The sequence below is a fragment of the Falco naumanni genome, chromosome 12 (assembly GCF_017639655.2).
Source record: "Falco naumanni isolate bFalNau1 chromosome 12, bFalNau1.pat, whole genome shotgun sequence".
Lineage (NCBI taxonomy): Eukaryota > Metazoa > Chordata > Aves > Falconiformes > Falconidae > Falco > Falco naumanni.
In genome coordinates, this window is record NC_054065.1 from 5216219 (window position 1) to 5244067 (window position 27849).

The 27849-nt window shown below is 45.5% G+C and overlaps 1 long non-coding RNA gene across 2 annotated transcripts in view; it reads right to left on the minus strand.

Moving 5' to 3' along the window:
- LOC121096437 overlaps positions 1-27849 on the minus strand; it is a 366656-nt gene that overhangs the window by 28385 nt on the left and 310422 nt on the right. Inside the window, exons 6-8 of one of the 2 annotated variants that reach the window (XR_005830502.1) lie at positions 17159-20802; positions 9684-17052; positions 1871-1984 (exon numbers count right to left, since the gene is read on the minus strand). This is a non-coding gene — a long non-coding RNA (uncharacterized LOC121096437). Of the gene's footprint in view, positions 1-1870; positions 1985-9683; positions 17053-17158; positions 22775-27849 lie in introns of those variants that run through there. The other variant, XR_005830503.1, reaches the window with a different exon arrangement.

The window sequence follows — 27849 nt, forward strand, 5'->3', positions numbered from 1 at the left end:
AGACTTCCTCCTGTATTTACATCTTTATTTGAAGTATAGAGTGCAGAGTGGTGGTCTGGGCCTCTCCAGCAGCAGAATGAATTCCACACAAAGGGTGCTCTTAATACTTCTAATAACAGGAATCTTTCTGGGCACACCATAACCTGGTAGACTTCGATTTGAGCTTGTCCTCTACCAGCTCCCCTAGCATATTGTCAGGACCATGACCTGGTTTCTTATGTGTATTTTAATTATGCATTTTCTTTTTCATCTAAGTCTATTTCTAAAGTTTATTCAGAACATTTTAAATCAATCCTCCTCCTCTCCCAAAATGGGAGTCTCCCAGCCTGTTTTCTTGTTCTAACCTACCAGAAGAGCCCTGTCTGCTCCACCATCCAAAACAGTTCACAGAGATTTAAATGAACTGTGACCAGCACAGACTTCTGTTGATGGCCCTCTTGCTTTGACGTGTGCCTAATCTTCAAGGACGTTATTTCAATCAATAGTTGAAAAACAGCAATTATTTCTGTCAGGCAGGTATAATTCCTGATGCTGACAGCTGTCCGAAGGAGACCTGAAGCCAAGAGTGATACCAGTGAATAACCGGCAAATACCCACTCATCACCTGTACTGAGAAACAGGCTTGAGTACCAAGCCCTGAAACTACACTCTCTCCTTTTTTTTTTTAATAAGAGGACAGCAGCGAAGCCGGATTATTCATAGCTCTGAAAGCAGGATGGGCACATCAGTATGCCCCTAAAGCCAAGATGATGAGCTAATCAACTTCGTATTGTTAGAAGAGTCCCCACCTACGCTTTCACACAAAGGGCCGATTAGCTCACAGGTATGCAAAACTCTGGGAGGATGCCATCTTTCATCGCTACCAGAAGATGTTTAATATATGTTAAGTTGCCAACAATTAAGTGTTTGTGTGTGTGTGCGTACACACGCGCGCAGCCACTTGCTCTGGTCCCAGGAGCTGCATGCTGTTGCGCTAACCCGCCGTGCCGGGGCAGAGCCCCGTGCTGGGCACAGCTCTGCTGCTGTGTGCTCAGCTGCATCGTGGGGTGGCAGGAGCACGGTAGCTACTGCCTTCGGCAGCCCAAAGGAAGCAGATTTTAACATGCTTGCTCTGCTTCCAACAGCAGCAACTGTGACAGCCATGGGCTGAGGGTGTCTGCGTGGCGAGCAAGGGGGCGAGTCTCCAGTGCATGCTGTACTTGCACCACTTCTGCAACGTCCTGGTACAAGAAAGCTGAAAGCACTCCACCATCCAAGTCACTGACGGAAATACTGACTCTGAGCACACTAAAACATGCGCTCCCCCTGCGCCAGTGTGCTTCATATAAGTAGGTCATTTAAGAAGCAGGACTGTAAGTGCCCATAGCAGCGTGTTACTACTTAGGCTGGCTGGTGTGATTCCAGTTCCAAACCAGGAGCGATGATGTGAAGTATCGGCTCAATGTTTGGAGGTGCTTAGCACCTCCTCCCCATCGCCACTCCACGGGAGGCATGTGGGCACAACACTGTTCACAATAAACACGGGTTTTACATTGCTTCCAGTGTCACCTCTACAAACAGTGCTGCATGGCCCAAAGGGGAAACAAACAGGGGGGGAGGAACTGGGAAGAAAAGTCCTTTGAAAGAACACATTCCCCTCTTCCTCCCGTGCTGAGGCTGCGTGCAGCCCATTGTTTGAGAACCACCAAGAATATATTTGTCTCCTTTCAGTGTCCATCAGGACTTCTCAAACTGGAACAAGCTAGAACAATCTCCTTTATCACAGATTTATGTCAGAAGGAAACAAAGGATAATTTGAGGAAGAAACCCTCACTACTATGAGAAAAAAAGAGAAAGTCAGTAGTACATACGCTACCTTCCAAGGGTGTACCTTATCTCATGTGTCTTCTTACATGTCTTTTTCTGCACTCTTCTTCCATGCTTCTTGCTGAAGACTTGGAGCATGTCAGGAACGCCCTATGCTCCCCATTAGCTTAACAGTTCTCTGGAAAAGAATGGGACCAAAAATTTCATACATTGAAATGCACTTTTGAAAAATATGTAACAACATGTATTTCCAAATATGTTTTCTGACTACAGTGTGTAATCAGTAAAAGACACAGGAGTGCATCACAAACAGGTATGCTTGGAAATAGAAGAGCTTTCTTTCATCTTGCCTATATAGGCAGACATCAGCTATTGTACTATAGAGAATTTTTCCATCTAGGCCACCTATATTCTAAGGAGCAGAGATGCCAAGGGTGCGCCACCTGCATCTCCTCTTCCCAGGGATGTGTGCAACAAGGGCTGGTTCATGTTGGGCAAATCAAACCGCTAGGGAACTGAGTGTAGATTCATGCCCTACAACTTGTGGGGAGAAATCATCCCAGAATAACTTTGGTCTATTGCTGACAAAATGTAACTGGCTAAATCCCAAATGACTCCATCCCTGTAGAGCTTTGCGGGCTTCAGAGGAGCAGTTACGGTTACATCAGTGTGGCTCCAGCAACAGTGGGAGATCCCAGCCCTGCCCCAACGATGATTGCTCCTTCAGACAGACCATCACCTCTCCATCACTGGCTGCCGTTCACAGCACGGCACACCAAGTGAGGCAAAGAGGGAATTGCGGAGGCAGCAGCTCCCTTTGCTTCCTCTGGCCAGTGCTTGTACTTAATGCAGAGCGTTTTTACTTTATAGAAGTCTTTGCCCTAATCACTGCACTACCTCGGTTATCGCCCGCACAAACATTCCCTTCAGATCAACATACCGGCTGGGCCAGAAATCACACAATTGATGTTTTGGTTTCCACTGCCTTATCTAAATCCAGTTACTGCTCAAAATGAGACTAAGTCAACAGACTTAATTGAATGAAAAGGCTGTGAGACAACCTAGAGATTTGTGGCTGTGTATGTCCGTGCATGAGTTAATCACTAAGCAAACACTTTGCAACAAACAGAGCTGGGCTGAGCAGGATCGGTTTTTCTGCAGCCTGGAAGCTCCTGAACACGCTGGGGTTGCGCGAGGCATTGTTGGGGCTGGCAGGAGGATTTAAACAGCATCACAAACAATGTACTACCACGGAGAAAAGCTGGGGATGGACAATGGAGCAGGCCATGAACAAACACTTCTGCTTGCTGCCTAGATTAGGAGATAGCAGAGGCCCTGTAGTAGCGGCCAAAAATAATTGCTCCCCTGTAATTGCTGTCCGGATATGTGAAATAGCCCTGCTGGCACCCAGCAGCTGGGAGCAGTGAGTTGCTTGATGTCCTTAGCTCATTCCTGGGGAGGCAGCTGCCGGATGCCCCCAGCTGCTAGCTCTTGCAGACATCACAGGTTTTTCCCCGCCGTACAGCCATGGCATTCCTCCCAGCACCGCAGTTTGGGAGAGAGGTATATCGAAATCTGTGGGAATGGCCACGCTGCGTCAGACCACTGCTCCATCCTCACCTCTCTTGTCTTCAGTGGAGCGCATGAGCAGACTCCTAGGGCAGACCATTAAAACCCGAGTAGGGTCATAGCCAGGATCTAGTCCCCACTGTGACAGGGCTGCACACAGCTTCTCCAGAGCCACAGGGGTACAAGGACAAAGCCTTACTCTAAAATTGCAACTTGCCGTGGCAAAATCTGTGCCCCTCCTTTTTCTACCACCTGCTCAGTTCAGAGGCCCTGCGCGGGTGCCTGGTGCCGCCGCTGTTTAGGTAGGCTGCAGCGGGAACGCTCAGGTTCATGCCAGTGGTTGATCTCAGCCACTGCAAAAAAAGAAGACTAAAGAAGCGAGCCTCCTAAAACAGTCATTAAATATCTTCTAATATGAGATGATTCACATACTTTCCTGACTGGTAGGACTCCGTCAGGTGACTGAGAACCTGAATCAGGTTCTTCAGTAGGCAATGACAGCCGTACGGACATCTAAAGGTGACTTTGCCACGAGCAGTATAAAGACAGAGCTTCGCTGCTTAAGCTGGGTATTTGAACATCATTTTGGCTGGAAAAACTCATCCCATGCTACAGAGAGATACCATGCCTTGCACAGGCCACCCACTTGTCACCACATGCTAGCTTGGGGCCAGGACATCTGGCTGTAAAAATGCAACTGTGGTGGTGTCCGCTGAAAAAAAGAGGGTACTGAACTCAGCTAGATCCTTCCTCCCTAAGGGAGGCCACAGACACCACCATTATATTTGCAACCCGTCTGACAGTTCCTGCCCTTTGGCGCGCTGTACAAGCAGACAGGACAACTTTTCTAGCAAATCCAGGAAAGATGGGAAAGATGATTAGCTTTGTGATCAGGTACTGTGTGGCCAGAGTGCTACGCAACGTCAAAAGAAACTGCTGCTGAATGCCCAGGTTTCAGGATACAACAATAACACGGAGAACTGTATTTCATTCCTTTAACAAGTGCTGAATATGCAAAGGCTCCTTTCCCAGCTTCTGTCTCCATCTTGGAAGCTGGGGAAGAGCTGTGTGTATAATTATTTTCAGATGCCACCCACTTTATCGATTATCTGAGTGGGATGCACAAATAATGGCAGCTAATGCCAGGGGCAGAGATCCGATGAAGCTCCCTCCCTTTGGGAAAAGCTGCAATAAAACCACCAGATGAATGGGTCATTGAAAACAGGCTGGAATATATTCCCTACAGTCATTCCGAAAGTTCAAGGGCAGGGGAAAAGAAAAAAAAAAAGCTGCCTCTGTGTTCACTAAATTTCTAATATCTGAAAGTGTTTAAAAAAAACACACATGTACTTTTTTTTTTTTTCTTCATACAATCATGGAAAAACACACTAAGCTTTTGACTCAATGGTTTTGTTTTTCCAGTGAGTCCCTTCCAGGTTCCACACACCATCTCATAGTCACGTCTGCTGGGTGAGCTTCGAGCTAACAAACTTTAGGAGAGCTCTCTGTGATTTTGCCACATTGAGTTTCAAGTATCGGCTTGCTGGAAGTGCAGCGGAGAGGGAGGAGGGAGGGAAGTGGTGCGAGCTTTGCCAACACACCTGCACAAGCTTTGGGCTCTCCTGGACACTCTGTGCGCTAATGATGTATAACCTGTAGAACCTGGCAACACACTCGCTGAAGACTATAACAGACAGACTGTGCATGCCTCTGATTTCTAATTTCTTAAAACAAGTAATAAACCGCCCCCCTCTCCCAACCCTGTGCTGTAGGTAAATGCTTAGGATGGAAACTGAGATGTGTTCAGCTGGGCAAAGCTTCTACCAAGGTAAGGAACAAATGACAGTTTAATTATGGCATTTTAGGTCTATGTAATTCCTCTTCTAAAGCAAGAGGGAGGAAAAAAGCTAAAAGAAAGACAGAGTTCATTTCAGCTCCAATGTTCTGCTAATTTTTCTTTTGACTATTAGAGATGCAGCTGGATCCTATTTCTAATCCACTTTCAGATTTGCTGGAATTAAAATCCCAGATTGCTGCTGTGTTTTCAAGTTGAAGTGTGCATAGTAGCCAAGGTTTATATTGCAATTTCTAGAGTTATGGAATGATGAGCTCCAGTAGAGGAAAGTGTGTTGTATGCCTGAGTCCTGGGGAAAAAAAAAGGTTGGCATCAGTGCCATTTGGAATTAGAGCTCACTTGTAGAATACATAGCCCTGAAGTTAATATGCTGCTACTTTTTACATTCTGTTCTGCCTGCCGGAACTGGTCAGTACGGAAGGGCAAAGGCTGCCATGGTGGAGAGGTAGGAGTGGGAAGTGCTAGTGAATTTGAAAGCCTGGATATTTTTGAACTTTCATCTGAAATTTAAAAGTTCCCCCATAGAATGGAGCTTATTTTAATAAGAAACTCACTTCCTGACTGAAACAGCAATGTGAGACTGCCTATGCTTTGAAAGACCCGTGCTTTCTCTATCGCTGCCTAAACCCCAGTCTTAAAGCTGACATTTCTCCTCTGGCACCCTGTTCAGGACGAAATCCAATAGCATAGAGTTTGCCACCTGAGAAACACCGTAAGTCACGTGAAGTTACGATTCCCCATATTCTCTGAGCTTTCATATCTGCCATGACAATTCCCAGCCGCTGCCAGGCAAAGCTGGCCAGCCAGTATTTATGGAAAACGAACAGACTAATCATTTCCAATAGCGGGACACAATTAAGATATAATTGCAGCAGTTTACATTCACATCCAAGTGGACAGATACGAGCCAAAAACTGGAGTAATGACGCCACCCATCCACCACCCAAATGTAAATAGAAGACAGGGTTCGGGTGTTCTCCTTCAGCTGCGTCATGGTATGATTGCCAAGCTGCCACACAACCTTCCTGCCAGGCAATGCATCCAGCCATGAACTGACCCTTACCTCACACAAAAAGTTCAACAGCTTCTTTCAGGATCAGCTTCTTTTAAACTGGACTGTAAGTGCATTGTTGTCAATAAAAGCAAGAGATCATCTTTTGGAGATTGAGTGTTGTAGGGTCATGACTTAAACCTGTGAAGTACCTAAACTCAAGCTCAGCTTGAGCCATGATGGGCACTGTTGTAGTGTGTACACGTTAATTCCAGCGTGGATAAGGGAATACCTGCAAAGGGGAAGCAAGTGGGTATGAATACAGCTGGAAAAAGGGAGTGAGATTGACAGGTTTTTACAAAAGATTGAAGAGTGACTCCTTTGCTGATGGATGACTGGAAATCCAGAGGTGGATTGTGAGGAGCTTGATGTGATGTCAAGGGAAACTGGAATAGGTCTTCAGGTGAAATAAATCAGTACAGTGGTCCTGATGCTGAGCAAAATCTGCTAGTTTACACTAGCTTTGTGAACCGTTAGCCTCTTTCAGAGAAGAGTTTCTCACAGGAGAAAGACAAAGTTTTCTCCTTCAGCAATACTAAAGTCAATCCCACGCCACTGTGAGGATTTCCCTCATTAACAGAAAGAGAGAGAACAAAGCTCTCCGTGTTTGGGCAGGGGCAGTCCTGAGAAAAGCCTTGAAATTACCCTTGTAAGTTCCTTCCTTGCCTCTCCCCAAGCTGGCCTAAATTAGACTACACAAAACTATTCCCCAAATTGTATTTCCAATAAATTCAGAGCCCTGAATTAAACAGCATCTGCTGTTTGTTGGTGCATCTTCGGGTGCAATGGTCAATCCGTTCGTCTTGATACCATCACAAGGAGAAAACAGGTGCTGCTCAGCGTCAAGGTCTCACTCCTAAACATGAGACCGGCTTAGCCTGAGTATGGCCTGTGTCTGCACCTCTGGATATCACAAACCTCCTCAAATGGAGTGGCTAAAAGCAGGGGGCTCTCACAGAGGCTGGGGCAGTTTATACTAGTGGATAATCTGGCCTGTGAGCACTTGCACCTGCGGCGTGAGGACAAATAATGGCCCATGCTCCAAAGCATGGTGAGCTCCCAGTCTTCTAAGCTGTATGAAATTCCATTTCCTTTCTACTTGTGCTAAATATAAAAACAGAAACAAAGACACGCACCTAAATAAACAGAAAAGCACAGACAGCAGAAGGGGAGGGAGGCCCTAGTGCGGGTCATACGCCAGCCAGCACAGAGAGATGTTTTCTCTTTGCGGTCCTTCATGTTAGACCTTGCCATATCATGTGGATGGGAATGCGAGTGGGAGACTTGTTGGACATCGGTTTTACAAATGTCTCACGATCGCAGAAACACCTGCTTTACATTATTGTTCTTGCTGGTCCACAACAAAATCCCACCCTAGCCGACAGCTCTCAGCAGGCCTCATTTCTTCCTTCTCTGTGGATGGCTCAGATCACTGGTTTCTAAATCCTGGGCCACCGTGAGATCACACCCGAACCTCCTTGAGTAGGAGGGGGAATACAGAAGGCAGATGGGCACTTCTGCGCAGAATCATGCCAAAACATTGGCTAGAGGACCAAAACCACATGAGACTGCTTACCATCAGGTGGGGGAAGTGGGGCAGGAGGGTTACCCAGGCCAAAGGGATGGATCTGTAAGACCCATCTGTTTTCACCATGAAAACCTCACAGCCCCCACCTATGCAACACACACCACTCCAGTCACCACAAGTTATTGCTCTTGGTCTCCACTGCTTCCTGTGAAGCTGTAATGGGTCTGAGACAGAGTCCAATGAAACCAAAGGGAGCCTTTCTGTTAACTCGATGGGCTCTGGATCAGGCCCAACATCTGTTTGGCCCTCTCCGTATGCAGCACAGCCAATTTATTCTTTATCCATTCCTGGGCCTCTCTCCCCAATAGCATCCATATTTTTCCTACTTATGGTTGTCATTAGCCACACTAAGCACCACCCCCAGAAAGAGACCCTGGTGTGGCATAGTTCTGAGTGCTGTCCCAACCCCTTATCATTTCAGCAAGGTAACAGTCTTTCCTTTCTCCTTATTCAGGTTTCAGGACATGCCTTCAAGCTGCCAAGCTCTTCCTACTCCTCCCACCAAGGATAGGGCTGGTTGTGCCTTCTGTTGTATTGTAAACCTGGTCAAGAATCAATGCAAAAACCAAACAGAAAGCTCCAAGAGCCTGTCAGACACCTGAAGAGCATCGCCAGAGCAGGGACAGGGTCTCTGCACAGACATTTCCCACCTAGGAATGACAACCTAGGCAACGACTTCCCTAGCCAGCCAGAGTTCGAGGTCTGAGAATAGCAAACATCGAGCCAGAGAATAGCAAACAGACAGCTTCATAGCCTTATACTGGGGGTCCAGAGCCAGAGAAGTACACCTAGCAATAATTCTCCAAACTGTCTGTGCAAGACCACAAAATCATAGAATATCTCAAGTTGCAAGGGACCCATGCAGATCATCTAGTCCAATTTCCTGCTCCTCCCAGGACTACCTAAAACTAAACTGTATGTCTAAGAGCATCATCCAGATGCTCCTTGACCTCTGACAGGCTTGGTGGCATGACTACTTCCCTGGAGTTCTTCCCCCACCATCCTCATATCTTCTCAGACATCAATATATACATTGTGCCAGTTCACAGCATTTCAGTTTCCAACCACCCTCACCAAATTTGTGATTCGCATTGCAGACTGTGATGGGACTAGGCACAGGTCTTCTCTAGGTCCCACAGTGACAGCATTAGCAATGGTCTGTGAGACACCATCCATTCACTGAGGAATACACAATATTCATGTCTTTATGACTTTGCTGAGCCCTTGGATTCCAGGGCATTTTTTTAACCTGTCACACATGGATTTCCATGCTGTGAAATGCGTGTCATTGCGAAGCAGAGCAATAGCCTTCGTTGAGCAGCCAGGCGGCTTCTTACAGCAGAAAAACAAGTCTCCAGTGTCAAATCTATAGATTCTTCCACACACAGAGCTCCAGATTCATTTTGGTCGCTACCATTGCGTAAGAGAATCCCATGCAAAAATACCCCCTCAACTGCACCCTGAAATCACATGGGTTTGAAAATGCAAACTTGACGCCTGAGGCCAGATGTGCGGACTGGCAAGCTGCTGGCACTGCACACAGGCACATCTACATGTCAGGTAGTTACTCATTCCTGCATGCTGCCCTGATAAAATCTGGATTGCCTACAGCTGGTATTTTCACTCCAGTTTCCTTATCAAGGTATTTACCACCTCCTGTCTGTGCCTTGCAGACTGAGGGTGTTAAATGCTCCCTTACTCCCTCTGCCTTACGGTGAGCTCAAGCATGTAGGAGCTGCTGCACGGGATGGGATTTCTAAACCCACTGGAGGTCGTAGTGGGTGGCTGCTGGCCTGGGCTCAATGGGATCTTACCTTGTTTGTACCTGGGATGTTGCTCTTTTGATCCTCACGCTGGCATCCTGCAGCTGGTGGGCTCCTTCCCATGTTTTGGGCGTTTGTTGTGGTGTTTTCTGGTAGTCCCTGATTGCATTTTAAAAGCTGTTGTCTCCTGTGCAGGGCTCTATATTAGCGTAGCTGTTGTACAGCTGCACGAAGAGAAGGAATGAAGTTAACTCAGGAATAGCGTAAGCGTATATGGCACCTCAAGACATACACAAGACATCTTTTCCCCTCTAAAATAAAAAAGCAGCTTTCTGTCTTTCTAAACGATATTGAGATAGGTCTCCGATCACAAATGTATGCTGCCCTTGGAAACTTTAGGTAGCTCCTTTCCAAGCGCACCCCACACCTCTTTCTCACCCACTGCTGATATCCATCATCCATTTTAGCTAATGGCACTCGCACTCTCCTCATTGCACGAGACAGAGTATCACTGAGCCCTGCACAGGGTGCCCTTAATGGCTCTGCTGTTCCCCTCCGAGCTGACAAAAAGGGAAAAAAAAGGACAGGTTCTGAAACACAGTATCATCGTGTTGACATAGGCTGGCTGAGGAAAGTGATCACCCCAGCTGCCTTTCCTAGAGCAACTGCCCAGCTGTTACGCTGGAGCAAACTTGTTTAAAGCCCACCACTACAACCTGCCACACAGGCAGCGCTCCCGGAATGCTGGACAACGCTTAATGCAACCCAGGAAAGAGACTTCTGTTTTAGTGTTTAACGCTGCTGCGGTCTTCCTGCTGAAAGATGTTAGACTTGCATCTAAGGTCACTGTCATACTGACAGTGTCCATCCTGGCGAGAGCGCTCTGAACGAAACTTGCTGGGCAAAACAAGCCCTGCCCACCGGCAGGGGTGAAGGAAAACCAGGCAGGATTCATGGTGCTGGTTTTTCCCATCACTTTGGGTTTTGGACTAGCCAGCACCGAAATCAGAGATGACTGTGTATCTGAGGTGGTGTTAATTAGGGGCCAATTGCAACAACGACATGATGACATGGGCTTCAACGGGAGCTGGCTGCCTGGGACCATATCCTGCACCCAAGCTATAACCTGCTTTGCCACCTTCTCCCTTCCGCTGGTGTTAAGACTAGCCGGGCTAAAACCAGCTTGAGACATACCTGCTCTTGCTGTGGTTTCTCCTCAGACTCTCTTAGGAGCTGCGATTTTTTGGAGGCATCGTGCACCTGCTGCAACCCCTGCCTCCGTGCCTGGGTGCCGAGCGCCCAGAGCATGGGGAGGAGCCGGCAGGCCTGGGACACCTCCAGCAAGAAGCACAGCAAAGTAGATGCTTTGCAAAGTGGTGATCCACAGTTCTGTCCTGCCCTGTAACCACTGAAGACAGTGCAGGAGAATAAAAAGTACGAAACCATGTAGTGTGAGAAAGCAACTCAAAAATTACTCCTGTAGTGAAGAAACCACGTAATATATTCAAGATGTCAGAGGTTAGCTGTGGTGCATGTGAATCATGCTGCAAATACCTCACCTTTAACTTTACCGTTGTAATTAGATTACAAAGTTTTTATTACGGTTTTAAATTCTGCCTTTATAGGTTGCTGCCCAGCTGTGCACTTAAATCTGGTTTTATCACACTTTCTGAGCTCATCACATTTAATTCTGCCCCTACAATGCTGGATTAACTTTAAGGGTTGCTGAAGTCAGAAGTCACTCACCCTTGCCCTACTAATGGATTCACACCATCCCTGCACAGCCCCGAAGAGCGCTGTGTACAGTAAACTCCGTTTATTGGCGTGGTGGAGGGGAAGGGGCGCTGGGGTTGTTTGTTTACTCCACTGCTGTGCTTAGCTGTCAGGATATTTGCACAGATTACTGCACCGAGGAGATGTTTACCTCCACGTAATAGCCTGTTGCAATGAAATCTTCTCAGCAGCGCTGATATGAGAACGAAAAAGGAGACTACTTAGGCATGCCTGCGAGAAGCGGATAGCTGGTTAATGAGGCATATGGACCCGTATCATTTGAGGAACCGATCAATTGCCTCCGTTCAGAAATCCAGAAATCGCACCCTGCCGTCACACTTGGTCCTGCCAGAAAGCCCAGACCTGGTATTTTATGGGTGCTGTCTCTGATCTCTAAGGCAGTCCCAGAAGAATGAAAAAACATTATTTTTTTCTATGGGTGACTTCTTCATTGTTTCCCATCATGAAGAAAGCAGGGCAAGGTGCAAATGAAACTTTTCATCTAGACAACATTCATCACCAGGTTTTACCTCGATCTGTTCTTCTTTAACCAGCAAGGATGAGATGGCTTGGTGTTAAATACCACCCAAATAAGATGATTCATTGTCCTGAAAAATTCATTATGTAAACGGGCAAATGAAAGAGGAATTATATTCTTTCTATTTAAAAAAATGGAGAAATGAGGCACCGAACGTCCAAGTGATTTACATGAAGTCACAGAGGGAGTCTGAAAGGGATCTGGGAAATAAAAATAGTTCCAGTGGAAAGGTCATTTCTCTCTTTCTTGCTGGGGAATACTTTGAACAGAATTAGAACAGACCTGAGCCAAAGATGGACAGCAGGGACTTTAATGAAAAATGGGGAGTAAACTTTGTCAGACTAACACCATGACAATTTTTGACCTTTGCCATTCAGTGACTAGACACGACACTTTTGGAACCAAGGCTAATAATCTTCAGCAATATACAGCCTTCTCCCAAGGAATGTGTGGTGATTAGGGCAAAGAATTTCACATGGTCACAAAATATCTATCTCAGAGTCCTGGGCTTATAAAATACTCTATTTCCTCCATTAATTGTGTCCACGTGGAGCTGTAACTAAGTAGCTGAAACAAATAAAACCGAAGTAATATTGTTTCCTTTTAAAATATTTCACTTAATTTGTGGAAGAGGTTTGGGCTCATTAAAAATAGACCATCTCCCATGAGGGCTTTTTCCTTTTCTTCTCCAAGTCTCTCAACCAACCCTTAGTAACGTGTACAGCAGCACACTCCTCAGCACAGCCCTGGCTGGAGCCGCTCTCTCCTTTGACTCAGCAGCTCCTGTCGTGCTCGCACCGAGGGCAGGCAGCGCTCATTTGGCTAAGCCAAGCGAGGCCTCGGTGTCTTCTGATGCGTCATTGCTCCGAGATGAATAGTCGGTGTCGCTGACTAAAATTTCCTCCTTCCAGCTCCAGCTCATTAGGAAACTCCACTCCTTCCTCCCACGTAAAGATCTGGCTATCACGATCTCCGTTTTTTCTGTGGAAACGACAATACGCTCACTGCAACTGCGGTGCAAGCCATGCCTAGCCCTCAGCTAGAGCCCACGTGGTGCAAGAGACTGTGCAGACACTTGGCTTTTTCTGGTGGATCTCAGTCCATTCCCTAATCTTCCAAAGCGAGCTATGAATCGGTTACAGGTAACATCAGAAACCGCCGTGTCCTCAACAGACTGTGACAATTCCTTTCCCCAAGCTAATGCCAACCACAAAGCAGGGGACAAAGCGCACAAGAGAGAGGTAAGAGCAACGTGGAGCAAGGGCTTTAGGCTGCAAGAACAACCTCCAGAAGAGATCACATGATTCTACAGATTCCTGTTAAATGTCATTTCTTCACCTTCATCACAATCTTTTCCAAGCCCACTCCTCCGAAAGAAAGGCATCTGCAACCACAACTCCTCTAAACAAAACCAGAACTGGTGATTCCACATAGTCCCTTGCAAACTCTCCCATTGCTGGTACGCCCCGACCCGGAGCGCGCTTGCGCTGCAGGGTGACTGGGGCAGTGCTGAGACCCAAGGGTGGATGACAGAAGGATCTGACCAAAGGGGGCCAAACAGGCAAGCATCTGAAGAAGGTACAGGAAGTTCAGGGCAGAAGTTGAGAGCGTGATCTTCTCGGCACTAGCATGTTCCACAAGGTAGTAATGCCCTGTTGGCAACCAATGTCCTCTCCCTCTCCCCCACTACCGATGTGGCCCCAAATACCCATCAGGTATCTAGGACAGATGTTATGGTACGTATGCTTCAGCCCTGTTTTATGAAGACCTTTCCATAAAATTGGATCCTATGATCCCTCTCAAAGTTTCTCCTTTTCTCTTGTGGGCTCAGTCGTACCGTAGAAGAATTTTTGCCAATGCTACCAGGCAACAACCAAACATGAGGGCATCCCAGTCAAGAGTTGCAGAGGAGTTCAGAGGCTCCCCCAGTGCTGGGCTACTCCAGTTCTCAACTGGTTTTGTTCTCCTTCTAGGGGAAAAGCCACATCTGGAAAGTTACTGGTGTCCTGCTGTTCACTGTGGACACCACTGGGAACTGGCATATGGTCTTGTAAACTATGATTAGATCTACAAAGTAAACTTTCATTATGACCTCTCTCAAGGTCTTTAAAAACACATTTCCCTAACTGCTATGATTGTATTCAAATTCTTTCATTTTGGTAATAACATCATCCACATTTTCCCCGCTCCCTCCTACCTTTTTCTGATTATAATCGTGCTAGGCACAGTAGAAAAATCATTCCAGAATTCTCTTTTCTCCTCATGCTCTCCATCTCTGGGCATGAACACTCTCCTCCTACCAGAACAACAACATGAATATAACCAGCTTCTCTGATCTGGATGAGCCGAACCTGAAGCGTAGGGCTTTTCTGAACCATATTAAAAAGCAACTATCACCAGTCTTTCATTAACAGTACCGATGCTGCTGCCAATGTTAGTATTGTTACGGCTTACGTTAGAGCCCTTCACAGAGACGGTAGCCAAGATCAGGCGTGACGACTGTTCAGATGCTGCGCTGACAGTGTGTGAAGGCAGTCCTTGCCCTTCGGAGCCTGAGATATATCTGACCAACACAGACACAGAACAAAGCACAGAACATCGGGTGAGACACATTGTCGGTGTGAGAACCAGAACCTAGCTGAACGAATCCTGTGTCACAGCCATTCCTCTGCTGCCTGCCTCTCTGCATAATTTGCATTCTGCCTTCTGCAGCCTCTGCTGATTGTCGGCGGGGCTGTACCAAGTGCCTCTCCTTAACGCGAGGCGCAAAGCTCAGAACTGCCGTTGCTCAGCCCCAGGAAACACACTCCCAGCAACTGATGGGGATGGCAATGAGGATTTGCCCAAAATCTTGTCCCTGCTGTAACAGCCGTGGGAGAACTTGAGCAGGATGAAGATTTCTGCCCCAAGTATATTTATTCTAGAGTATAACGTTCTGCTAGAGGCAGGCAGGCACTAGTCCTAGGTGACCTGAAAAGAGGTAATTCAGGATCATCTCTCAGCCCGTAAGAGCCGAGAGGGAGAGCTGGATGCTCCAGCTCTGCAAGGACCAGGTTAGGTACTGCAGCACCGGGGAAAACGGGATCCAAGCACAGCAGGACAGCTTGGCACATCTCAGTCATTCCGGTGTCCTCTGAGGAACAACGTGCAAAACCTACACACCCAGCAGAGGGTTATGTATTGCTTATGTCAGATCCAAAAAGAATTGTGTGATATTATTAAATATTTAAAATGTTAAGATTGTAACAGAATATCCCACTCAGATGTATCATGGGAGCCAAAGAGGTAAAAATATCCAGCAGCAGTTTTCTCCATGATAGGAACCGTGCATGCAGGTCACATAATGTCTACACAGGCATTTTCTGTATCATTTTAATCTATGCATCATAAATGGAGACACAGATGTAAGAACACTTGGTTTTAAGGACTGAATCACTTGGCTTTGATAAGATTTTATCTAGATAAAAACTGAATTGGTTGACATATCATTTCTTGGGTTTAATGAGCTCATAACTGCACTTTAATTGGTTTAATTACCAGAACATAATATTACAGGTATGCAATGTAGACCTGTAATATAGTTATACAATATATGTGCTACACATAATAAAACGCAATATGGAACATCACGCAGTTTTTCATGAGAATTATTACTAGGATTATCAGTAGTGAATATTCAGCAACATGAATAGAAATTTCCTTTAAGTAATACCTTCAGGATTTGGCCCTCCTCATATGGGCTTCTAAGAACAACATACATATGAGGAAAATGTGAAGGCTGTAAAATATGAAATTATTGGTAGGGTAGGGCGGGATTTGGCCTCAGTATGCTCAGGATCTAAGTTCCTCCAAGATGTTTAGGCACCTAACTCCCACTTCAAATTTCCATGTTCGCTTCAGAAATACAGTTTTTCCTCTAGCTTTTTCCAAGGCTGGCTCAACACTCACAGCATTTTCTATTTATTGTCTGTATTTTGGAAATAACTATTAACACTCACCCAGTGTTTTCCTAATAATTGTTTAGATCTTCCGGTGACACAATTAGCATCTGGGAGAACCACAGTAGTGTGCAAATGCGTCTTTAATTATCTTTCCATTGTGAGTAGAGATGCTATGTGCCAGGGCAGTTACTACACCTGACAAGGACAATGTTTTCACAATGAGTGTTTATACAGGCTAATTCCTTATAAAAATAGCTTGACAGAAAGGGCTCCACCTGCCTTCACGATCCTGATCGCAATTGCTAATTGATATTATTGTGCTGAGAATGATCCCGTCAATTAAAGCCTCTTCTATAATAACCACTGCTCTCTGCCTAACTATGCCTAATTAACCTGCCGCTGACTCACATGCCAGGAAGAATGTTTATCAGCCAGACTTCGTCCTGCTGATCTGATTTCCACTGCTCCGCTTGGTTTTACAGGGAGCCCTCCATCCAGCTAAGCGTGTGCCTCCCCTGTAGCCCACTACCCAGTCAATTTGCCTGGCCATCCAGCGCTTCTTATGCTCAACTATTCCTGCTGATTCAGGGTTTAAAACTATATTCGGGTTTGTGGTAAAGTTCTCATTGATTTAGTTAGCTAACAGGGCTGACCATAAGCCTATATTTGACACCAAGTGCCATCTGATTCACTTTGCTGGTGGCACTGGTTAAAATACAACTACGAGTGCTCCCCGTGCCTTTGCACTCTACTATTCTGCAGGACGCTTCACCCAATGGCTGCAGCTGTTCTGAATTTTCTATGTATCTGTCAGGCTAAAATTATGTTTATATTGCTTGCGTAAATAAAACTTGATCCTTCAAACTGAAACGGAGCGGAACTGCTTTGCAGGTCTCACCTTTGGGAATTGTGATGAAGAGCGGGAAGGAGAGCAGTGAAAGCCTCCATTGGTTCCAGAAGAGTCAGGTTCAGAGAGTGATTTCGCTTTGTGCAAGATGCTTTGGGCTTGATTTTTGGCTTGTATCTAGGTATGTAAGGATACAAACAGAAGTCTAATGGGATTGTCAAAAGAATATTACTCACCCCTCAGGAGGCTGCCTCTTCTGCCAAAGAGCTCCTGCACGGCTCAGCTCAAATTGCAAAACCTCCATGTTCTTCTGTTTCTCATCTGTTACAAGAGAGATAATTACAGAGGTGCTAAGAGGATAAATGTAGTTAAGTCTGGGAGGTGCTCAAAAAAGAGCATGCAAGATAGATGGGGCATGACTAGTTACTTTTGTCTCAAGGCATGCTTGAGCTCTGCAGCGACACAGACAGGGCTTCTGGCCAACTGAAGTCAGCTGTGATGTCTCAGTGGCCAAAGGGGCTGCGTGAAGGCTCTGAGGACACGGGGTTGTCTTCAGGTTTGCTTCAGATCAGCTGCTGAGATATGCTGGACTGAAACTTTCTTGGGTCTTTTCAGTGATCAAGAAATCATCCAGATTTCCCTGAAGCACCAGTTTTAAAATCAGATTTCTGGTGTCCCTCTGTGCAACTACAAACATCAGTTAATCGCATAGAGGGGACCCCCCCCCCCCCCCAACCCTCCTCTTTTCCAACTCTCCAAGAAAGACTAGCTTAAAATATGGAGGAGTATTCCTGCTGGAAGCTGCTGTTCACTCATCCCAGCTTACTGGGCTGTTTGCCACATGTCGCTCAGTGGCACTACGGCGATTATGTCAAACTAGCGCAGCGCAGCAGGGGAACCCATCCTGCCAACCCAGCAAGCAGGGGCTGTGCAGAAGGAAACGAGATCGTAGGAGAAAGCATGACACGTGTTGAGCCACTGCCTTCCCTGCCTTGGGACCAGCTCTGCAGTGTGTCTAACAGATTCGGTTCTAGGCAAATGTAAACTTGTGGAGGGATGGCAGAGTGAGAAACCCATGCGCATGTGCCTTCTGGCAGATAAGACATTCAGGCTGCTCTTTCTAGAACTAACCAATAACAACAAAAAATAAACAGAAAAAAGGGAAACAAATAAAGGTTAAGAACTGACTGAATCTTCCAGTGTACAAAATGAATCAGTGAATCAAATGGGCTGAATGAAGAGATGAGAAAATTGAAGACTTTTTTTACTCCCTAAGAAATCATGGGATTCTTGTAAAGAGAGAAAGGAAGTATTTCTTCTCAGAGGAATGCAACGGTGCCACTGTGAAATGGAGCAGGCGGTCAGCACACTGTGCATCTCCAGCACCAGCCAGGACTAAGGTGCTGCAGAAAATGTTCTGCTTAAAACCTGTTCCCAAAGACCCTGGGATCCCCTGCCTGTGAGGAGCACCTTCCTCTCCCCGGAAAGCTCCCTCTGTATCGATCCCATTCCTCTTCCTGTGTTTGGAAAAGTGCTGGAAGGTGCCTAGGATTGACCATAGTGCCTGTACATCACAGGCAAATACCCTTTATGGAAATATTCCTTATTGTCCAGGACTCCCACGCGAGCTGAAGGTACGCAGCGCCTCACTGGATCAGCACTTGCTATTGCCACTAGTAATAATAAAGGGTAGGGGAGGAAATAGTACTGCAACTTCCTTCCTCAAGGTCTGCGTGTCGGGAGAGCAAGGATTCCACAGGGCATGGTCCCTGCTTTCTTTGAAGCAGTGGTAAATAGAAATAGTTGGTAAAACTTCTGAAGAACCATCTATGTATGTATGTGGTTATACAGGCTAAGTATAAGGAATACACATATCTACCTTTGAAATATGCTGTTCTACCAAAAAAGAATCACTCAGGAAAAGCAGATCCTTTTTGGACCGCACTATGGTTTGAAAGGAAAACATGCAGAAGTAAAACAAAAATGCCAAGAGCACTGCAGTTGCGCCATTTCAAAATTTAGAGCACAAAGCATTTGGCTTTTTTACCTTCAAATTTTCATGTAGATCGTTATGCAAGACTGTGAAAAGCAGGAACGGAGATAACAGACCCAGGCCTGCTTTTTGGGAGGGAAGGTGGAAGAGAAATTTTTCTTCTGGGGCAATTCTTAAACTTACAAGTCAAATTTCAAGATTCCTTCTTGTCAGAACGTTCCCTTTGGAGCACTGCTTATATGTCTCTATTACCACCACCGGAGCCACACATCACACCTCCTGTGCACTAATCCCTCACAGAGCCCACGGCCCGCAGCTGTGGAAAACGGAGGCAAGGAGCAAGTAGGTGTTTTTTATAACTTAACAGAGAGCATCACTGACAGCACTGTGTGACAAGCTGTATATTGTGAATCCGTGATCTGCAGCTCTGTCAAAAAAATCCCCTTTTCTACTCTGTTTTGAGTCAGCCCGGGCAATGACAAGGAGTCTTTTGTTGTTGCCATTCGAGGAGCTGGCTGTTGGTTTGAGCTCTCGCGCTCTCGTTAAGGAGGCAGCGAGGGGGGAGCAGAGTGCCGATCCCAGCGGGAACACGTGTCCTAGGTTGGCCCATCTGCAAAATAATTCTTCTGCGTGTCATCTAGGCCAAAAGCTGAGTCTGGGATCTGCTACATGGCTAAGTTCCCTCCCCGTGGCGGCCAGAGCAAGCGTGGTGACAGTCAGGGGGAAGGGAATTGAAATGTTTTGGGGAGTTATGGCATGGAGAGTGACATCTGTGTCAATGGGCTCATTAAGTGAAAGATTTGGTGTAATACATCTTGCAACAAGGTCATATTCTCAGAAAACTAGGACTTGCCAGAAAAACGAATGAAATCAGCCAGGCTTATGATCTAGTTTGATTGCTTCCAAACTCATCTTTAATCTAAGTTCTTTTCAAGGTTGTCACAACTGGGCTTGCATGAATCTTGGGGCCTAATCAGTATCTGGTGCAAGCTGGAGCAAATCCATTTAACTCAAGGGAGCCTTATCAGTTTACATCAGATTGTGGTTATTTTTAGGGGCAGGTAATTTAGAAATTTATAAGTACTTATTTCCAGCTATACTTTTTGAATAAAGCAAATAAATCGGAAACCTGCCAGGATACAGATCATCCAATTTTTAATTCTTTTTTCCAAGCCATGGGACAAGTATCCCCTATGTTGAATCACTTATGTTGTAATGCAGGAAACCCAAGGGTGTAAATGGCATTGAGGTCTCCATGGAGTATTCCCCAGTCCGTCTTTTGCCACAAAGGGATATCCAGAAGGGTGCTAGGCTGGTCACTGTGCTTAACAATGGTGGCAGTCAAATGTGGCACCAGGAGGGAAACTGGAGGAAAGTGAAGGAGACATTGTTCACCTGCAGCCTCCAGAACCTCCTGCATCCCAGCCACATCACTCCCCCTGCAGCATCCCTGTGCTCTCACCAGCTTCTTCTAGGCTCACACCACTGACTGAGGAGGTGCAGCTCCCTTGAAATAAACAGGGCCCTTGCAGGTTATACCAGATGAGGATTTGGCTGTGGGATTCAGACAAACCCAGGTCCAACAGCCCTGTGACAGACCTTGGATGAAAGGTGTGTCTGGAAGCAACAAAGCCTTGATCAAACCCTGGACCCTACCTCAGCTTTCAGAACCGGCCACCCTCAGATTCCAGAACCCTGAAGAGCCCCTCTCCAGACTGAGCTTTGCAGCTTCAAGGAGGAAGACCAACTATGATTTGCCTCACTGCTGGGATGGGCTGGCTCTGAATAGTCCCTTCATGCAAGAGGGAGTACAGACTTAGTGAATTACTTTTGATTCTTCATCTCTAGTGATAATTCCTCTTCCCACATCCTGATTTCTAGCCATGGTGAATTGCTTCACCCTCAGTCCCACAGACCTATATCCATGGGAACATTCTCCATCTGTGGGAACAGTCACAAGGTAATGAATGAATGCATTTCCCCAGGAAGGAGACACCATTCATAAGTTTAAGACGACAAAAAGATGATTACCTGGATTGCACACAGTTCAGTAGGTCAGAAGCAGCAGCAGCAGCTCCCTGAAAAAGAAAGAAAACCACCTACTAGCAGTGGTTTGTAGAGAAATAAGGTTAAGACCCAGAGACAACCCAGGGACCAGCAGCTCTTTCACCGCCTTTTGGACTGTAGCCTCTGAAGACCTCAGTGCAATGGTCTTCAAACAAGATTGAGACCCCTGGGTATTATCTAAATATAAAGAGAACGACCAGTATTCACCTAGCAAAGTACTGAGTAGGAAAAATACCTATCTTGCTCCATGTTTTCCTTTTTTTTTTAATGTCCTTTGTGCTTGAATAATTGTCTCCCTTAGCAAAAATGGTGCACATAATATATGTCAGAGGTGAAAGAGCTATATTAAAAGCTATAATTAGTACTGTTTAACAATTAGTAGTTCTATTTGAAGATGTTTTGAGTAAGATTTATGGTATGTTTTCTAATTTTTAATTTATAATTACAGGGAAGAGCTTAGCTTTGAGTATTTACCCTCTAAAAAATGTAAAATAATATATAAGTGCACTTTTGGTCTGTAGAGAGGGATATGAAACCAGGAAAAAATATGTAGGAAGAAAAGGATAAGGTTTTTTGTGTGTGTAAGCAAGGTTTAAATGGAATAATTAAATTTACCATAATCAATAAAATGTGTGAGGCAAGTTTATTGAAGTGGCTATTTCCCATTGCATAATTTCCCTGGGGAACTTTCATTTTTAATTCAAAAATAAAAAAAATAATAATTAAAAAAACAAACCCCTGAGCACTTACTGTAAATATGCCAGCATATGTGTGAGGTTAAGAAAAGCACGAGCCTACACCCAGGAATCAAAGAGGGGCTTACCACTGCTTTGACACTAATTGTAAAAGCTGAACATTTTCTAGAACCATAATCAAATCTTAACTGCCATGGGGGACTCGTTCAGCAGCTCACAGTAATTCTAATAAGATGCAGAGCCTTTCACCTTTAGGTCACCAGTTCAAACCCACTTCGGGTTGGCTAGTAAACAGAAGGTAAATCCCAAGTCCGGTGGAATACCAGAGCATCTAGAGGAGACCAGAGCAGCTGTTGGGCAGAAGTGTGCAAGGGTTTTCCCTTCCATCTCATGCCACCCATGCTTTCCCTGGGACTGACGTGGCCACCTCCTCTGGGGACTCACCTCATCTCCCTTGGCCTCAGATCCTCCCTTCTGGAAACAGGATGGGAAACCCTTCTTTTCTTGCTGCCCTTCCTCCGTTTCAGCTGAAACCTCCCCAGGTGCCCCACAGCACCCACACCCAGAGACCCTGATCTTGCCATGGGGTTTTTTGGAGGGGTAACACCCCTCCAAAGAAAACATAAATAGCGATATCATCTCTGTCCCACTTCCATGTACACAATGCCTCTTAATTAGTTCATTTACTTGAGCACCACATGGAAACAGACTGATCAAACATGTAATTGAAAATAACAGGCCCCCGTCCCGCTGCCCTAGGCTGCACAACAAACAGCTCTGCCAGTAACGGCAGCACTGGAAAGCAGAGTCCTCACCTCGGCACTTCACCTGGCTTCAGGTAGAACTGCTTGCCCTTCTGTGAGCTGCTCACATGCAAAATCACAACTCCAGCCGAGGCCCCGGCACTGCCAATAGCCCCAAAGGATCTTAAGTATTGTAGCAAGCGCCCCACGCACCCCCTGCTACACCAGCGCCTGGATGGGTCTTGGCTCTACCACATCTTCCTCAGGGGAGCCATGAACGTTGCGTTTCAAGCTGGTGTGAACGTCAAAAAGACAACTGTGTGATCCAACCAGCCTGAAGACAGATTGCCACCAACACGGACCGTCTCCTCTCTCCCTCAGACGCAGGTCCCCCTTCCTGTGTGCGCGGGGGCGACCCGGAGGCTGCTTCATGGTATATATAGTATGCAACCTCATCTTTCTGGCTATGATGGTATGTACACTTTTGTGTATGCGTGTGAGTGAACAGAATAGTCTGAGACCTTAATTGTGTCTCACATTAATACAGTTGAGAAGTTAAGGAGCTGTAAGGAACAATTCATTCATTGTCCTCTACACATCTGGGTTAATGTTTCCTCCTTGGATTAGTGTGTACCAGTGTGTTCCCTCTCTGCTCACCACAAGCTAGCTGCGCCAATTTCCCTCCGTGGCAGCTCCAGTGACAGCTGTTTACTTGGAAGCTCATGGATTATGATATATGGATGCTAGCCACAAATTAATGGAATACATTCCAGATGCAATGTCTTTAAATATTCAAACAATAAGCCAAAAGCACTAAGCTGTTTTGGCCATTTTTTCCTCTTAAATCTGAATGTCTCTCAGAGATGATGTAAACACGATTTCTTCGGGCAATGACCAGAACACTTAAAATGTTTCAAAAGTGAGCAGCAGCACGAGGCACTGGATGGTAGACAGTTGATGGTGTCATTTGTCACCTGAAGCCAAGACCTGAAATAGCCATGAAAGGAGAGCGGAATAAAAAAGAAAAACCCAGAAGTACCGAGCCTAACCGTTCGCAGGTTGCCTTTCCAGCCTGCTCTGGGCAGGGGCTACGTGTGCTGGCCTGGACCCCTGAGCTCAGGTGAGCTGTACAGGCTCCAAAAGGCAGCTCCCAAAAACGTCTCCAGAAGCTCATCTGGAGCATTTCAGAGCAAAAACTAAAACCTGCTCAGGATGGTTACAGCAGACAAGGATCCGTGAAATGCCTCAAACCTCTCCTTGCTAGGTGTCATCTAGAAGCCCTTCTCCAGCAGAGGAATTGGTAGCTAGCTCAGAAATGGAGATAGAGCCCTACCCCAGATGTGCCTTTCTCTCAAGCCTGACCTTCAGCAATGACGTTGCTCCCGTGATCTCTTTGCTTTTATATTCACCCTAATGCTGGACTGGGGCAAAAGCAGCATTCGAGGGTGAAGATCAGCATACAAAAGCTGGCAGACTTGCTTTGGGGCTGGTGTAATTTTGATTGTTACCACCTTTGCTCAAAGTTGACAACAGGTCAAATCGAAAACTTTGGTGAAGTGGAATGGCTACACCGAAGCAGCGCAGTAATGATTTATACCACCGCAGAGCCTGGGCCAAGAACTGTAACTTATTTCTTGGCCAACTTACATCACTTTTTCTTCCCTCATTGCATTTTCTTTGGCATTTTCTTCTTTGCATTTACTCATTTTCTTCCACAGAAATTCAGCATGACCTGGACAGTTGAGCTACCAGGATATAGGATTTTCTACCCAGTAGTTAAAGGGAAGAACCTACTTACACACTTTTATTTATCCAAAAATACCTACAAACATGAGCTGTGCAGCCTTACAACGGAGAAGGGCAAGAGAGAGCTTCAAGTAATCCTGTCTGAATTTGAAACCAGTTCAAGCCTGAAACGCTGCCTGTTTGAAGGTTTCTCGTTTATTTCCTCCAATGTTGTTATTAATTAGAGAATTAATAGTTATTAAAGTTATCATCACCCTTCACTGAATTGAGAAATTCAAGTTTGTTACCTAATGGGAGGAAAATAAACATCATTTTACAAGGGTTTTAAAGCAACAACAATATAAACAAACCGTCTCAAACTCTAGTCCACAGGCAGAACGGACATCTGCTAGAAAAATATGATGATTCCCCCACCCACCACCCTCAAATTTAGGGATTTGTGGAATATGGGCCTTGCCTAAAGTTGCTTGGCAGAAATCCCCATGTTAAGTTCTTATTTAATGAAATCATGTGGTAGTAAATCAAACACAGAAATAGGAATAAGTAAATCTGCCACATCCTTTCAAAAAAGTACGGTTTGACTCTGTCAACTCAAGTTGCCCGCGCAATGAATTATCTGTATTTGTCAACTAAAAAGTGACCATCCAACAGTCACCCACCTTTTTGTACAATTCCGTAATCTTCAGCCTCAAAGCTGAGCACCAGCACAAAATGGGCAGGTCACTTGCATAAAGAGCTCCTAAAACCAGCGCTGAGCTGCCACATCTTTGCAAATGGCCCCAAATGCAACATTTGGGCTCTCCAACAGCGTTGACCTCTGAACGTTACATGAACAGTGGCAAACGAGCATCAAACAACAGGAGAGAAATCAGGCAGAAGAATAAGAACAACAACATCAACACCATGATATAAAACCCAAGAGATTGTCTTGATCAAGTACCTGCTCAAGCCAACAGAAGTCTTCACACAGACCCACCCTACGTAGCTTTGCCTACGCCCTTGGTGCACCCACGTGGTTGGGAGCCAGGGAGAGGTGCTGGGTACACTTCGTCTTCTGATAAATTCATAACCTGGTCACAACTATCAGAACAAAAGGGGTCTCTCACAGGGCGAGCTCATAAACCTTTTTCTTTTGAAAGTTCCTACAGAAACTATGCCTGTTGAACCAACAATATTTGCAGACAATGCCTGATCTCTTAAATTATGTTTCTATTTTCTGTCCTGCCTTCCCCCTTTTTCTGTAGAAAAGGCGTATTTGATTTTTGGTCCCGAAACATTCTAAGGAAAAAGTAAGTTCAGTGAAATTTTGAATTATTTGGAAGGAAACTGATATTTCCTCTGGAAAATCACAACAAAAAATAAACATTTCTTGTCAATGTTTGCCTTACGAGTAATAAAGCATGGATTTAATTCACTGATAAAGCCCAAGAAAGCAATCAGAAAAGAGAGATCATCAGTGGCTTTACAAATAAGCTTTACAAAGAGAGAGCTTGTATTTAAAGAAAGCGGTTGAAAAATGCATCAGATCCTGCCACTGTGCCCATTCAGATCATGATCCACCCGCTGAGATTGCTGTCCTACCCGTAGTTGCTGCTCAAAATTAATTTGGTCACTCGATTATATGTGGAGCCCCTTAGTTCTCCAGTTTTTAAAGCAATGTTAATTTAATGACAAAACATACAAAATTTAGTACCCTACCTCATCCCCTGACATTCTGAACTTCTAATTTAAAGGTTTTTATTTTTATAATCGAGTATTCAGAAGTACCAAGATCATGGTTTCATGGTTGCCAGTCTTTGGTCCCTTATTGTTTCAGCCCTGTGATTCATTGCTGTGAAATTAGTGTAGAACAAACTTCCCAGAAATCTTAGGATTTCTCAGAATCTCCATCTGAATGCCATTTAAGAAGATTTGACTTTCTAATTGACCATTTCTGAGGGAGTTAAAAAATATAAACAGCTCAAATGTGGCGTTTTTACAACCTTAATAAAACCAAATGCAACATTTACTAGGTACGCATTTTAACGAAAAGAAGGTTGCTATAGCAGAACAGCAATCATCGTAATTTTAAGCAAAACCAAGGGTAATTGTAGAGCAGCAAGGTGCACGTTACTGGCCTAAGAAAAATTCTCTTTGTACTTGAATAAGACAACTTGATAAAGAGATCACCATGCGGAAACAGGCTGCAGTGCTTAGCAAGAACCTACAGCAACTTTTCCACTAGACAGCAAAGCTTATGCAAAAAGCATCCCCATCGACCGTGATGTGAGCGCTCAGAATGCCACTGGGCTCACTCGCACTGCTGCGGACTGAGGTCAAGGCCTGCAGGCACACCCCCATGGCGTGCTTCCCTGAGCCGGACCCACCGCGCAGGGATCCTTCCCAGCTACCCCGAGCATCCCTGCTGCAGGGAGGCAGCAGTGGCTGCTGTGCCCTCCCCAGCGGGAGGAGAGCCGAGTCCTAGCGAGGTATTTACCCTCTTTATGGCCCAATTTCCAGAGGTGAAAAACAGTATGAACTACAGATAGATGATGTTATTTGAACAAATTTTTTATTTGGGCTGAACTTTTTCTTATATTAATTGCATAGTGCAGTTTAAAAAAAAAAAAAAAAGTGACCTGAAATCTGAAATTAGCAAATATTTTCAGTCTTACACTAAGGAATGTGCTTATTTAATTTTCAAGTTATATTTGTTTCCAAATGCCTTTTCTTTCACAAAAAAAAAAAAAAAAAAAAAAAGGCAAATTCCAGAGCAGTGCATTTGGGGCAACCGATACTTTTTGATTGTAATTTTTTTTTGCCCCCTTCATTTCATTTACTGAAAACAAATGAGGGAAAACTATTTGTTCCAACACTGACCCCCTGCAGAAGGTGTCCTGCTGTTACGAGCGTCCTGTGTACAGGTTTCCATGAGTTACCATACGTAGCCAGGCAGGGTTCCCTGAGGTTAGGACCCAGGCTTCACGGGCTCAGTTTACACCTTTTCAGAACAAAGAGATGAGCTTGGAACAAGCCTTCTCAAGCACTGGGACGGGCTGCCCAGGGAGGTGGTGGAATCACCATCCCTGGAAGCTTTCAAAACACGAAGACGTGGTGCTTAGAGGCATGGTTCAGTGGTGGACTTGGCCATCCTGGGTTAACGGTTGGACTTGATGATCTTCGAGATCTTTTCCAACCTAAATGATTCCATGGTTCTAAGATGACTTAACTCCTCCTCCTCTTCCAGTGAGAACTGGGGCAGCCACCAGATAGGCTGCGAGCGAGTGCTGTAACTTTACCCATGTCGAGCTTCAGAGCACTGCACACAAAGAGCATTACGTTTTATGGCTCCTGCAGAATACTAGGGGATACTAATTTTACAGGTGCATTCTAGCAAACTGCAGTCCCTAATATCAGAATGCCATTAAAAATAATGCGCTCCTTATGCCCAGGCAGTTAATTTAATATTAAATCAATAAAACATTTACTAGGGCTGGTCAGGGGCCTGGTTGCTGACAGCAGACTCAGCTCACGGCAACAAACGTCTCCTCACCCTTTGCAGACAGCTGCTGGTTTATTGTAGAAGACGTCTTTGGTCCTGACAAATAGCCTCCCTAAGCCCTAATGAGTGCAGAAATCCAAAACATTTGTGGGACATTTATTACCAAGAAAATACACCAGCCTTTTGGGAGATTTGGATCAACAGCAACAATCATCTGTGGGCCAAGTTCAGCCCAGCTTGTGCAGGGAATACAAAATGACTTTCTTGGCTACAGGGAAAGAGATTGCAGCTCTTTCCAGTTGGTTTCATCTCTGGGATATCGAGACTAGGGTGGGAGGTCTTCCCTATGCTGAGTTTTCACTGGTGGAGTAGTTTCAGACTCCACCAGCTTCC